Source organism: Engystomops pustulosus, chromosome 4 (assembly GCF_040894005.1).
Source record: "Engystomops pustulosus chromosome 4, aEngPut4.maternal, whole genome shotgun sequence".
Lineage (NCBI taxonomy): Eukaryota > Metazoa > Chordata > Amphibia > Anura > Leptodactylidae > Engystomops > Engystomops pustulosus.
The window spans coordinates 58,865,626-58,880,807 of NC_092414.1; positions in this window are offsets into that span (position 1 = coordinate 58,865,626).

The following is a 15,182-nucleotide window of genomic DNA, read 5'->3' on the forward strand; positions in this document are numbered from 1 at the left end:
TCATGTATGTATGTTCTCAGCGTGTCCTAATACTGTATATAAGAGGTCATACAGAAGCAATACATGTCTTATTACTGTATATAAGAGGTCATACAGGAACAATACATGTCCTATTACTGTATATAAGAGGTCATACAGGAGCAATACATGCCCTATTACTGTATATAAGAGGTCATACAGGAGCAATACATGTCCTATTACTGTATATAAGAGGTCATACAGGAGCAATACATGCCCTATTACTGTATATAAGAGGTCATAGAGGAACAATACATGTCCTAATACTGTATATAAGAGGTCATACAGAAACAATACATGCCCTATTACTGTATATAAGAGGTCATACAGGAACAATACATGCCCTATTACTGTATATAAGAGGTCATACAGGAGCAATACATGTCCTATTACTGTATATAAGAGGTCATACAGGAGCAATGCATGCCCTATTACTGTATATAAGAGGTCATACAGGAGCAATACATGCCCTATTACTGTATATAAGAGGTCATACAGGAGCAATACATGCCCTATAACTGTATATAAGAGGTCATACAGAAGCAATACATGTCTTATTACTGTATATAAGAGGTCATACAGGAACAATACATGTCCTATTACTGTATATAAGAGGTCATACAGGAACAATACATGCCCTATTACTGTATATAAGAGGTCATACAGGACCAATACATGTCCTATTACTGTATATAAGAGGTCATACAGGAGCAATGCATGCCCTATTACTGTATATAAGAGGTCATACAGGAGCAATACATGCCCTATTACTGTATATAAGAGGTCATACAGGAGCAATACATGCCCTATTACTGTATATAAGAGGTCATACAGAAGCAATACATGTCTTATTACTGTATATAAGAGGTCATACAGGAACAATACATGTCCTATTACTGTATATAAGAGGTCATACAGGAGCAATACATGTCCCATTACTGTATATAAGAGGTCATACAGGAGCAATGCATGCCCTATTACTGTATATAAGAGGTCATACAGGAGCAATACATGCCCTATTACTGTATATAAGAGGTCATACAGGAGCAATACATGCCCTATTACTGTATATAAGAGGTCATACAGAAGCAATACATGTCTTATTACTGTATATAAGAGGTCATACAGGAACAATACATGTCCTATTACTGTATATAAGAGGTCATACAGGAACAATACATGCCCTATTACTGTATATAAGAGGTCATACAGGAGCAATACATGTCCTATTACTGTATATAAGAGGTCATACAGGAGCAATGCATGCCCTATTACTGTATATAAGAGGTCATACAGGAGCAATACATGCCCTATTACTGTATATAAGAGGTCATACAGGAGCAATACATGCCCTATTACTGTATATAAGAGGTCATACAGAAGCAATACATGTCTTATTACTGTATATAAGAGGTCATACAGGAACAATACATGTCCTATTACTGTATATAAGAGGTCATACAGGAGCAATACATGCCCTATTACTGTATATAAGAGGTCATACAGGAGCAATACATGTCCTATTACTGTATATAAGAGGTCATACAGGAGCAATACATGCCCTATTACTGTATATAAGAGGTCATACAGGAGCAATACATGCCCTATTACTGTATATAAGAGGTCATACAGAAGCAATACATGTCTTATTACTGTATATAAGAGGTCATACAGGAACAATACATGTCCTATTACTGTATATAAGAGGTCATACAGGAGCAATACATGCCCTATTACTGTATATAAGAGGTCATACAGGAGCAATACATGTCCTATTACTGTATATAAGAGGTCATACAGGAGCAATACATGCCCTATTACTGTATATAAGAGGTCATAGAGGAACAATACATGTCCTATTACTGTATATAAGAGGTCATACAGGAACAATACATGCCCTATTACTGTATATAAGAGGTCATACAGGAACAATACATGCCCTATTACTGTATATAAGAGGTCATAGAGGAACAATACATGTCCTATTACTGTATATAAGAGGTCATACAGGAGCAATGCATGCCCTATTACTGTATATAAGAGGTCATACAGGAGCAATACATGCCCTATTACTGTATATAAGAGGTCATACAGGAGCAATACATGTCCTATTACTGTATATAAGAGGTCATACAGGAGCAATACATGCCCTATTACTGTATATAAGAGGTCATAGAGGAACAATACATGTCCTAATACTGTATATAAGAGGTCATACAGAAACAATACATGCCCTATTACTGTATATAAGAGGTCATACAGGAACAATACATGCCCTATTACTGTATATAAGAGGTCATACAGGAACAATACATGCCCTATTACTGTATATAAGAGGTCATAGAGGAACAATACATGTCCTATTACTGTATATAAGAGGTCATACAGGAGCAATGCATGCCCTATTACTGTATATAAGAGGTCATACAGGAGCAATACATGCCCTATTACTGTATATAAGAGGTCATACAGGAGCAATACATGCCCTATTACTGTATATAAGAGGTCATACAGAAGCAATACATGTCTTATTACTGTATATAAGAGGTCATACAGGAACAATACATGTCCTATTACTGTATATAAGAGGTCATACAGGAGCAATACATGCCCTATTACTGTATATAAGAGGTCATACAGGAGCAATACATGTCCTATTACTGTATATAAGAGGTCATACAGGAGCAATACATGCCCTATTACTGTATATAAGAGGTCATAGAGGAACAATACATGTCCTAATACTGTATATAAGAGGTCATACAGAAACAATACATGCCCTATTACTGTATATAAGAGGTCATACAGGAACAATACATGCCCTATTACTGTATATAAGAGGTCATACAGGAACAATACATGCCCTATTACTGTATATAAGAGGTCATAGAGGAACAATACATGTCCTATTACTGTATATAAGAGGTCATACAGGAGCAATGCATGCCCTATTACTGTATATAAGATGTCATACAGGAGCAATACATGCCCTATTACTGTATATAAGAGGTCATACAGGAGCAATACATGCCCTATTACTGTATATAAGAGGTCATAGAGGAACAATACATGTCCTAATACTGTATATAAGAGGTCATACAGAAACAATACATGCCCTATTACTGTATATAAGAGGTCATACAGGAACAATACATGCCCTATTACTGTATATAAGAGGTCATACAGGAACAATACATGCCCTATTACTGTATATAAGAGGTCATACAGGAACAATACATGCCCTATTACTGTATATAAGAGGTCATACAGGAACAATACATGTCCTAATACTGTATATAAGAGGTCATACAGAAACAATACATGCCCTATTACTGTATATAAGAGGTCATACAGGAACAATACATGCCCTATTACTGTATATAAGAGGTCATACAGGAACAATACATGCCCTATTACTGTATATAAGAGGTCATACAGGAACAATACATGCCCTATTACTGTATATAAGAGGTCATACAGGAGCAATACATGTCCTATTACTGTATATAAGAGGTCATACAGAAACAATACATGCCCTATTACTGTATATAAGAGGTCATACAGGAGCAATACATGTCCTATTACTGTATATAAGAGGTCATACAGGAGCAATACATGCCCTATTACTGTATATAAGTGGTCATACAGGAGCAATACATGCCCTATTACTATATATAAGAGGTCATAGAGGAACAATACATGTCCTATTACTGTATATAAGAGGTCATACAGGAACAATACATCCCCTATTACTGTATATAAGAGGTCATACAGGAACAATACATGTCCTATTACTGTATATAAGAGGTCATAGAGGAACAATACATGTCTTATTACTGTATATAAGAGGTCATACAGGAGCAATACATGTCATATTACTGTATATAAGAGGACATACAGGAACAATACATGTCCTATTACTGTATATAAGAGGTCATAGAGGAACAATACATGTCTTATTACTGTATATAAGAGGTCATACAGGAGCAATACATGTCCTATTACTGTATATAAGAGGTCATAGAGGAACAATACATGTCCTATTACTGTATATAAGAGGTCATACAGGAGCAATGCATGCCCTATTACTGTATATAAGAGGTCATACAGGAGCAATACATGTCTTATTACTGTATATAAGTGGTCATACAGGAGCAATACATGCCCTATTACTTTATATAAGAGGTCATACAGGAACAATACATGCCCTATTACTGTATATAAGAGGTCATACAGGAACAATACATACCCTATCACTGTATATAAGAGGTCATACAGGAGCAATACATGCCTTATTACTGTATATAAGAGGTCATACAGGAGCAATACATGCCCTATTACTGTATATAATAGAACATACAGATCAATACATGTCCTAATCATGAATATAAGAGGTCATACAAGAACAATATATACCCTACTCATGTATATAGAAGGATATACAGAGCCAATACACATCCTAATCCTGTATATAGGAGGTCATACAGGAGCAATACACGCCTAATCATGTATATAGGAGTACATAAAGGAGCAATACCCCAAGTGTATATATAAGAGCACATACAAGAACAATACATGTCATCCTGTATATAGGAGTACTTAAAGGAGTAATACCCCAATTATCTATATAAGAGCACATACAGGATCAATACATGTCCTAATCATGTACATATAACAATACATACATTAGACTCAGCCCCTCTATCTCAGACACTTCCAGAATTAATTACAGGTATGTGTCATGTTTTATGCCTCAATCACTTTTATTGAAATGATAAAAAAAAAGTGGAGGAAGGATCAGCAAAGAAGATGAGATCACCAAATGCATAATTTGTTATAATAAAACATTGCTACCATTGTCCCGAGGAAATACGCATACGTTCCAAGAGGGACTGCAGGTGCTGTGAAGTGTGCAGCAGAAAATGTTATCGCCCTAAACCATGCCTTTGCCTCTACTTCTTATTTCTCCCACACAGTTTAATTCTTAATTCCCCTTAATGCCTTTAATCTCCCCCTCACATTTTGGCCCCCCAATTCCTTTCATATTCTTATCCCTTTCTCCTCCTCACATTCTACCCCCCCCCCTGCTATAATGCCCCAAGTTCCTCCTGAAATATTCCTCATATTGTACTCACACCAGCAGTTGCCCCATTACTGTGCTCCCACTCACATTGCAGCCCCCTGATTTAGTGCTCCCCAGTTCCCCCTTACATTAAAGCCCCAACTGATTGTGCCCTCCTCATATTAAAGCCCCCTCTTATTGTGCCCCCCCCCCAGCAGCTCACCCTATAACCCTGCAGCTTCCCCTCATGTTATGCCCCACTCAGTAGCTTATTCTGATATTTTCCCAGCTACTCCCTATGACATTGTGGCTCCTAACATTTGTAAATGCAGCGCTAGCAGTACGTGTGACCGCACCCGTAACCTTTAAAGGGCACAGCTCATGTTTACCTTTAGGACACAGGTTCAAATTAATTAACTGGCATAGTAATGTATGCCAGTGTATTATACCAGTCACCTTATGCAAATGCATAGGCTTATCCTTGCACTGCCATAGGAGGCAAGAGGCACTTAGACAAGGCAGCCCTGGGATCCCCCATGGGGGGGCGATCACTGGGTGACCCCCTTGGGTGCTGCTGCCATGGTTAAACAGTTCAGATCACACTTATTGCAATCTTGGCTGTAAGTGCAGAGGCTTGGATGTCGCATACAGCCGGCCTCCAGCACGGATCGCACAAGCTAATGTCAGGGAACGTCATGGTGGCCGAAATACAAGATCACCATAAATTTCCCCAAGGTCATGGTGGCTTAAGGGGTTTATGAAAAAAAATAACAAACACAGATACTCACCTTGCCCCCTCTCTCTGTCTGCTGTGTGGGAAACTGAAAATGGCAGGCAGATGATATCAACACATCGTGCCTGCCGTTTCTTCTACACATCAGAGGCACAGAGATATCCATCCCTCCCACCAAAATAAAAAAATATACTATGCCTCTTAATGAGATAAGTGGCACTGTCAGTGACATACAGGGCGCCATCTAATAAATTATATACAGTGATACCCGCAATAAGGGACAGAGCATCCTCCTTCTCTGAGTGAAATACACTTCCCACTTTAATAAACACTGTACAGTGATCCTTGGTGAGATACATGACCATCCCTTCCCTAAGAAATTATATAACATAGATGATATTTTGAGTTGATACAATAATAATCTGAACTTGCCTGCATCGCCCCTGCAGCACCCATCTTCTCCTCTGCTACCTGGCCTCTGATGCGACTACAAAGGCAACATGATGCCATCATCACATTGTGCTGCCTGGAACAACAGGCAGAGCTGCAGCATCGGCACTGTGTGTGTTATCAATTATATTCATGTCTTGAAGGTACAGATACACTTGATTATTTTATCAGTGGAATAATAGCACTCAAGCTACCTTTTCTAGCCGCATTAAAGGGGTTTTCCTATGAAAGAAAATTCTCACATTTCAATCCCCTAGTAATACAATAAAGAGTATTTTAACCCTTTATTTTACAATGTTACTCAGTTTTATTGCTGTTTTATCTCCTATCTCTCCCTGCTCAGGGATGGTGAGGGCAGGCCTCTCTAAGCAGACTCTTCATGTTCCATCTAGTTCTATGGGGTGACAATGTGGTTAGATTATCACGGTAAAGGTGTATATACACTTGCATCTGGCTACTGACACATAGAAAGAGATGAGACAGATCAGAGATGAAGAGATGCATGAGATTAGAAGAGGCAGACAAACTTTTACACTGTTACACTGTGAGCTCTGCTACATCTCACAGACATGTGCCTGCCTCCCCCTTCACACGGATCACTTATCTCCTTGTAGCTTGTAGTTTGCAGCCTCTCTCTCTCTGCTCACAATCTCCTGGCAGGAAGTTACAGGGTCGAGTCTAGGGGCAACTGAAATTGTTCACACCAGGACTGATAGAGACAGGCTGGAATTATATCTGTGAAATGCTGCATTTTTTTGTTAAGAACAGTGAATTAGAGAATGTGTTATTTTGTTATCCTGAGTACATATAAGAAACTTGTCTTCGTGGGAATAACCCTTTAAGTACTAACCACATCAGAGGAAATAATGGCAGCCATGAGGGTGCCGATGTAGGCTATTACCACAGGGCAACTTTGGCTACTACAACTGTGGCACATCCAGAGATCTCTGTATCATGCTACAACATTGCAACTCATATAAGACAACGCGCCACCACAATAAGAATGAATCAGTTCAACTTTAGGTCTAATTCACAAAGAATTTATGTCATGTCAGTAAAGGAAGATAATGGGGCAGATTCACTTACCCGGTCCAGCCGGGATTCACTAAGGTCTGTGCGCCGATATCCACTAGGTGTCGCTGCTGCACAGAGGTCCGCTGGAGTTCACCGGAGTTCACCTTCTATTTCTTGGTGCAGGTAAGTGTGTGCCAAGTAACGCTTTATTTTTTTTAAATAGCGCGATTTTCCCAAATCCGTTGGGTTTTCCGACGGCCATGTCCCTGATTTACTTCGCATGCATGCCGGCGCCGAAGCGCCAGCATTCCGATCACGTGCGCCAAAATCCCAGGGCAATTCGGTGCAAATCGAAAAAATTTGGGAAACCTGATGAAAAAAAAGCGATTAAGGCTCTTAGTAAATGATCCCCCAATGATGTGTATGAATTCATTCTTACATTATGTAATATCACTACATATTTGGGCTTGATGCTTCAAAAACCTTTTTGTTTAGGTTAGTTATTGAATGTGGCAGATTTATAATATTTGTTTTTCAATATAAGGAGATCTATGATAATTTTGTATTTCAAAAGCAAAGTTCATTCTTCCATCCTGGTGTTAACACACCACCTAAACAAATACTTCAATAGCAAAAGACAAAGTCTAAATTGGAAAGAGTATTTAATCCAGCACAGGGAGGGTCCGTAGAAGCAGAACGTTATTCAAACCAAATATTAAATTAGGTACGAGTCATATGTTTAACTTTTAAGGACCCAGAGAGTAATACAGTGTAATTATGCACATATTTACAACATTGGGCCATTTGTATATCACAGTAAAATCTGTACTTCAGTAGAATGACTTGAAGATCCGGCAGGGGATGCTCAAGAGGCTTTTACTTCAGTAGAATGACTTGAAGATCCGGCAGGGGATATAGGATCCTGGAAGTAGCCAGCGCCAATGAAGAGGACACTGGCCCTTTAAGTTCCTGGAGAGTCAGCGTATATCTTGCCTGGGCAAGATAGACGTCCAGCCTGGCTGAAGATCACAGCCTGGAACCTGGAGAGGTAAGTACAAGCCCGGGGGGGGGGGGGGGGGGGGGCGGGGACAGCGGCAGCGGGGGCACAGATGAGGGCACTGGTGTAACCGTGACAGCAGTGCTGCGTAATCTGTGTGCGCTATATGTATAAAGGAATTATTATTATTATTATGGTTGAGGAGATGGGGTCTATGATCACCCAAATAAAATATTCATGTGTCATGTCAATGACCCATGAACTGGAAACTTGCCATGCAATAAAGTAGAATTTTGGGAAGAACTGAAATATTGATATTTAACGTGTTTCCAATGTCACATAAATGTTTCCTTATGTTAAGTGAACAGATGGTACATCCCAATAAATTGTAGTTGAGCATAAATACAGTCACGGACATAAACCACATAGGGAAGTTGCAGTTACTTTATTTAATTAATCTATAGAATAGGCCCTAAATATTTGATGTATGTGGGTTTAACAGTTGGCATCCCCATCATTCAGATGTTCTCAACAGCACAGAGAGAATGGAGCAGAAACCAGGCAGCACCATTCTCTTTGTAGTGGTCAGACGAGTGGTCCTAAAGACAGAGAGTAGCACCATGGTCTGTGTAGTAACCATTCTCTGCAGATCAGATCTTATTAGTCTGAATTAAAGTTAAAGCGTAACTATAAATCTATAGTGATTTTACTACATTATTATATGTAATTCCCCCTTTGAAAACAAACAGAACGATGACCATATTGTGCTGCTTGTCTTTTTCTTTCCAAAGTTATGGCATTTTCTGTTCTGAAAGTGTTTGGTGAGAAAGATTTTTGTCAGAGGTGAAGTGTGCGGAGACTAATATCTATCAGTCTATGCCCTCAAGCTGAGACCAGTTAGCTTTCCCACAGATCCCATGATGCCTTGTGTTCTCGCTCAAAGTAATTTAGCATCAAATCCATTTAGATTCCTACAAGTAAATCCACTGAACACAGCACAGTGCACATACAGGATGTATGTGGTGACTAGCCTCATAGCTTACATCACAAGGAGGAACATGTACTTAGCGCTGGAAATCATAAGTAAACAAGTTATGTGCAGTCTATAGCCTGATCTGTGTGAGCACTAAGGGTTAATAGCTCTGCATAGAGCTGATACTGCAATGACAAGGTGGAGGAAGGGAGCAGCACAAGGAGAGGAGAGAGACAGAGAAAGTTCTGTAGAATCACAGACTGGGATGGAGGGACTGATAGGGAGCAGGGAATATCCTGCACCTCACTATTCTGTGCAAGAGACCTGTGCATTCACTGTCTTGGACACATCCAGCTCTGCTACATAACTGTCACATGACCTCCTCCCCTATGAGCAGGGAACAGCAGCTCCTCCCCTGCCATGAAACCGACCCAGAAACAAAGCGTAAACAAAGTCAGATGTGCGGACTTATCAGCACATGAAGAGGAAGCAGCCATTGCAGTTCTGAGGTAATCTGAGGGGCATAGCAAGGAAACTGCTGAATATAGATAACAAAGATAATAGGCAAAGTTTATTTACATCCCAAGAGCTGTTGATTTGTGGGAAAAAACCTTTACAGTTACTCTTATAGTTGCAGTGACTTGGTACAGCGACTACACTACTAACTGTTCCATTCAATTTGACCTGTGGGATGGCAGATTTTGGACAAACAATTTGATATCCTTGGGAAAGTTCATCAGTATTTTAAGTCTAGGAAAATTGATTTAAGCCTGTCATGACTAGTCAGTGTAAAATTATGTCGACTTCAGGTCAATAGTGATGAGAAATGAAATGGATTATTAGGCTCCAATCACTAAAAAGAGACGGCTCTTCTGGCTCCTGAATTAAATGTATAATAAGGACCCTCAGTCCAGCCAGTCACTCCTCTCCACGCCGCTTTTAACCCAATTTTATTGTGTTAAAGGAGGTGTGTTTACCCAATGAGGGGCGGGGTTAAGTGAGTAATCGCCTCACTGCAGGGAGCTGACTCCTGTCATTCACATAAATGAGCCAGAATACAACAGATCACTAAAGGTCAAGGTGTCACAGAATGAGCTCTCTCCATATAGGGCTGTTTTACAATAGACATCTTGTCAGGGCTCTGAGTCTGTGGACTCTCTGGACCACCGTGGCAGATGGTACTAGTTGACACCTGGGCCTGGAGTCTAAGTGGCATCTGGTCTTCACCAGAGCCCGCCGCAAAGCGGGATGGTCTTGCTGCGGCAGGGTGCCACCAGGTCTTTCCACAGGTGCGTCTTGCCAGCGGTGGCCGTCAAGGTAGCAATGCAGGAGACAATCCGTAGCCCTGGGTGACAGCGGGAGCACAGCACAGGAAGGAATACTAGGACTCACGTCAGAAACACAGGAGCTGGAACGCAGGAACGGACTGGCACACTATACAGGTATGTAGGAGCAGCACCACAGGAACGCAGGAGGAGGAACTGGAACGCAGGATAAACAGGAACACATATGCACGCTGGAGACACAGGAGGGCTTTCACTTCACAGGAATGGCTTGAAGATCTGGCGGGGAATGATGGGAGCCGCTGGATTAAATACAGACCCGGAAGTGGCCAGCGCCAATCACCTGTGCGCTGGCCCTTTACATCTCTGAGCACCGCCATGCGCGCCCTAGGGAGCGGGGCCTAGTCCAGATGAGAGCAGGAGCGTGGAGAGGTAAGTCCATCACTCGGGCAGCAGGGCCAACGTGGGGATTGCGGGGTGCCCGTGACAGCGGGAGCAGTGCGGGGGGCACTGGTGCACCCGCTCTCCGTGGCATGGGCACGTGACACATCTGCTGCTAACTGCCACAATGGGTGCTATTGTATTGCAATTGTGTAAGTGATCAGACTCTTTTGTGTTTTAGTACCATAGTCGGCCTAAAATAATATTGAAAAAAATAAAAAAAAGTAAAAAAAAATATAACAATAATCATCCCCTTTCCCTACAACCCATATATAAACAACTGAAAACATAAACATGTTAGACATATTTACATATCAAAATGTTCAATCTTTATTTATATAGCACCATCAAACAGTCATACGGAACAATAGGAGTGGGGGCCCTGCTTGCAAGAGCTTACAGTCAATGAGTAAGAGGGGTTGACACAGTAGGTATAAGATCTTGTATAATAGAATGGATGTATAATAGCATACCTCCCAACATTTGTGAAAAGGAAAGAGGGACAAAATGGCGGCACGCGTAGCCACACCCCCAATCACTCCCTGGCCACGCCCCAAATTTTAGCCATATTAAAATAATAAAAATCATCTCAATAAAAAAAAAAAAAATTATCATCATTGGGATTTGAACCCAGAACCTGCAGTGTCCATATACAATAAAAACACAGCGCCTCAACCAACTGAGCTATAATCTCAGTGATTAATAAGTTGGAGAATTTTGGTAACTAAGAACTATGACTATATACTGCCTTGGTATATAGGGAGGGATCTTCTCAGATTATTGTAATTATTGAGACTATTATTATTATTATGGAGATTATTATTATTATTGAGATGATTATTATTATTTTTACTATTATTAATAATCATCTCCATAATAATAAAAATAATAAAATTTATAATAATAATAATAGTCTCAATAATTACAATAATAATCTCTGAGAAGATCCCTCTCTATATATCAGTGCATTAGTCTGTGTCACAGTGTAAATGGCAGATAACACTTCTTAGTTACCAGAAATCCTCAGCTCTGTGTCACTGGGCTTATAGCTCAGTTAGTTAAGCTCCTGTCTCTGGTGCAGAGGATCCCAGGTTGGAATCTCAGCCTGGCCAAAACTATATTTAATTTAATTAAATAAATAACTTGTGTCTGGGGAAGCCCTGGAGACCATATATGGACAGATGCTGATCTGTGGTCCCTGCTCTCTGGCTGAGCCGACACTTCTCTGAAAAGGATTCCCTGCCGATGTCTGCTCTGGGGAACCCTAGGAGATGCAGTGACCATATATGGACAGATGGTGATCTCATCTGATTACGTGGTCCCTGCTCTCCGCTAAGCCTGACACTTCTCTGAAAAGGATTCCCTCCCGATGTCTGTAGAAGCCATTCTGTACTGTGAGTTCAGACTTTCAAAGTATTTACTATGGGGACACAGCGGGACCTGGGGGGAAAATCCGTGACAATCTCATAGCTGCCCGTGACGCGGGGCAGAGGTAAGAAAAACGGGAAAGTCCCGTCAAAATCGGGACAGTTGGGAGCTATGCGTTACTGCCTGTTATAAGTGTCCTGATTCCACAGTAGAAGGCAGTGCTTGAAATTGCAGTGTAGTTACTGACTACTGAGGCTGGTGTTTGGTAAAGAAAAAAGGAAAGTGCCTAAAAGCAGAAGATAAGGAAAAAGGGGTCAGCTATTGATAACCTCCCAACCATTTGTGAAACAAGGCATCTGATAAATCCTCTAGAAAGCAAGTTGTGGGAAAGAGAAAAAAATCATTAGGCTAGTAAATCAGAACATGGCGACAAGATGTTAAATGCTTGGGGGAGGGGGCTGCCTGGGAAAACCAACAATGTGAGTCTTCAGATTGAAGTTGCCAGAAGATGGGTCTTCCTATATAATAGATATACCGGTAGTCCCCGTGTTACATACAAGATAGGTTCTGTAGGTTTGTTCTTAAGTTGAGTTTGTATGTAAGTCGTATCCGTATACTTTATTATTGTAACCCCAGTCTCTGTGACAATTGGATTTTAAAAATGTTGGATTGTCATAAGAACCAGGATAAACAATAAATCTTAATTACAGGCACCATTGATAACTGTTATAGCTGTTTATTGTAACATGAATTTTGTAAACACAAATGTTAACAGCAATCTATTGCTCTTAGCTGTTGCATTTTAAAACACAATGTACATGCCACATGTGAATGCAGCCTTAGGTTGCGTTCACATATATAGTTCTCAGAATTAAATGCGTGCATCTGATACGTTTGCGTTTTTACATGTTACTAGGCATTTGGCTGGTTTGAAAGTGTTAACATTAGGACACAGATGCTTACACTTCAGCAATGAAGGAAATCGCTTTCAAAGCAGCTAAAGCCTGGTAACGTATAAATGCACGTGTTTTAGATTTATAAAATGCCACGTTTGAACGCAACTTTAGACCACGTTCACAAGTGGCGTTATGAATGCATTGGCAAATGCAAGCATTTTATCACTGTTATGTTGCATTTTCAAAACGCATGCAACTAATGCTTCATACGTGTTAATTGAATACATCTTTTTTTTTCGCTTGGTACTTGAACAATTGCAGTGGCTTGTTGGATTTTGGTGCTTGCTTTGAATTCTTGTTCTCCCTGCTAGTTTTATACGTGATCGCACATGTTTTATAACCCAGACAAATAAACACAATCATTTACAAAAAACAACAATGAAGAACGCAGCTCACATATCAAGACCTTAGAAAAAGCAATAAACAAAAGGCAGAGTATAGACGCTGGCCCACATTTACTAAATGTGGCGCACAGTCTGACTGAGCACCAGTGCAGAACTTTGTGTTGCATGAAGAATAGTGCAGTCGACGCACAAAGCGGTTTTGTCGTTAAATACCTGTGCAAGCAGGTTGCACTGAAAAGAACAAGTCATAAAACTGGCGCACAGCCCTTAGTGAATGTGGGCCACTAAATCAAGAGCAGGACATAACTTGTGCTGTTCTGGACAGCAGGGCAGAACTGGGGTCGGAGTCACAAAATGTGAGGGCAAACTGGTGCACCAGTCCGAGCTTGTATTTTTTTCATTTGGTGTATGCCGGAGAGATTTATCCAACCAGTGGCATAACTTGAAGTTGTTGGGAACCAGTGCAAAATGTGTGCCAGGCCCCCAATAACAATTGTAATTGTATTGTTAATATTACTAAGGGTTCGGTCACGCATTTTGATTCCATTACAAAACTGGGGCAGTCCATGGTCAATCACATATGCATTGGTATACAAATGCATGCGGTCGCCAATCAGCGCCCAGGGTCTTTTGATTCTGTTATAAAACGGAATCAAAACGCCATATGTGCCGCCGGCCTAAAGGTATTAAAACACAAACTCAAAGGTATTAAAACATAAATTTGGCATCTCCATGATGATACTGATCCAAAGAATAAAGGAGATGTTGCAGATAGGCTGCATCCACACGACCGTTGGGGGACGTATACACAGCCGCAAGCCTGCAGCCGCATATATATCCCTCATAGGCCGGCAGTGAGCGCATGGAGCGATACGGTGCAGCACACGTGTGCCACTGTACGGCTCCATACAAAGGGAAAAGATAGGACATATCCTATATTTCCCCCGTGTTACAGCACTGTGCATCACTATGGAGAGGGGTCAACCCTAATCCTCTCCATCTCAGCAAACGTATGCTGGCTACGGCCCAGCGGGCATACCTTAGAGTGCAGCCTTAGAGTGATGTCATGCGGTTTTGGACTGTTTGAGGGCGCGTTCACACGTTGCGTTTTAAACACATATACAACAGCTGAGGAGGGGTGATTTGCCTAATTATATCACTGTTAACATTTATGTTTACAAAACGCATCGTAAACGCGATTTTAACGCATGCGTTAACAGCGCGTTAATGCATGCGTTTTGTTAACTCATGCGTTAACATTGCGTTTACAAACGTAAACGGTAATGTAATTAGGCAAATCACCCCTCCTCAGCTGTTGTATATGCGTTTCAAACGCAATGAAAACGCGACCAAATCGCAACGTGTGAACGCGCCCTTAAAGTCTGCTTTTTCAGTCCGCTTAAAAACGTATGCGTTAATGTTAACGTGTTTGGCGGCTTTGAACTTGTTTATCTTCATTTCTAGAAGTGTAGGCAGTTTTGAAACCAGCCAAACACATGGAAAACATACAAAAACATCTGTGAGAACAGATTTGTAGAAGGGC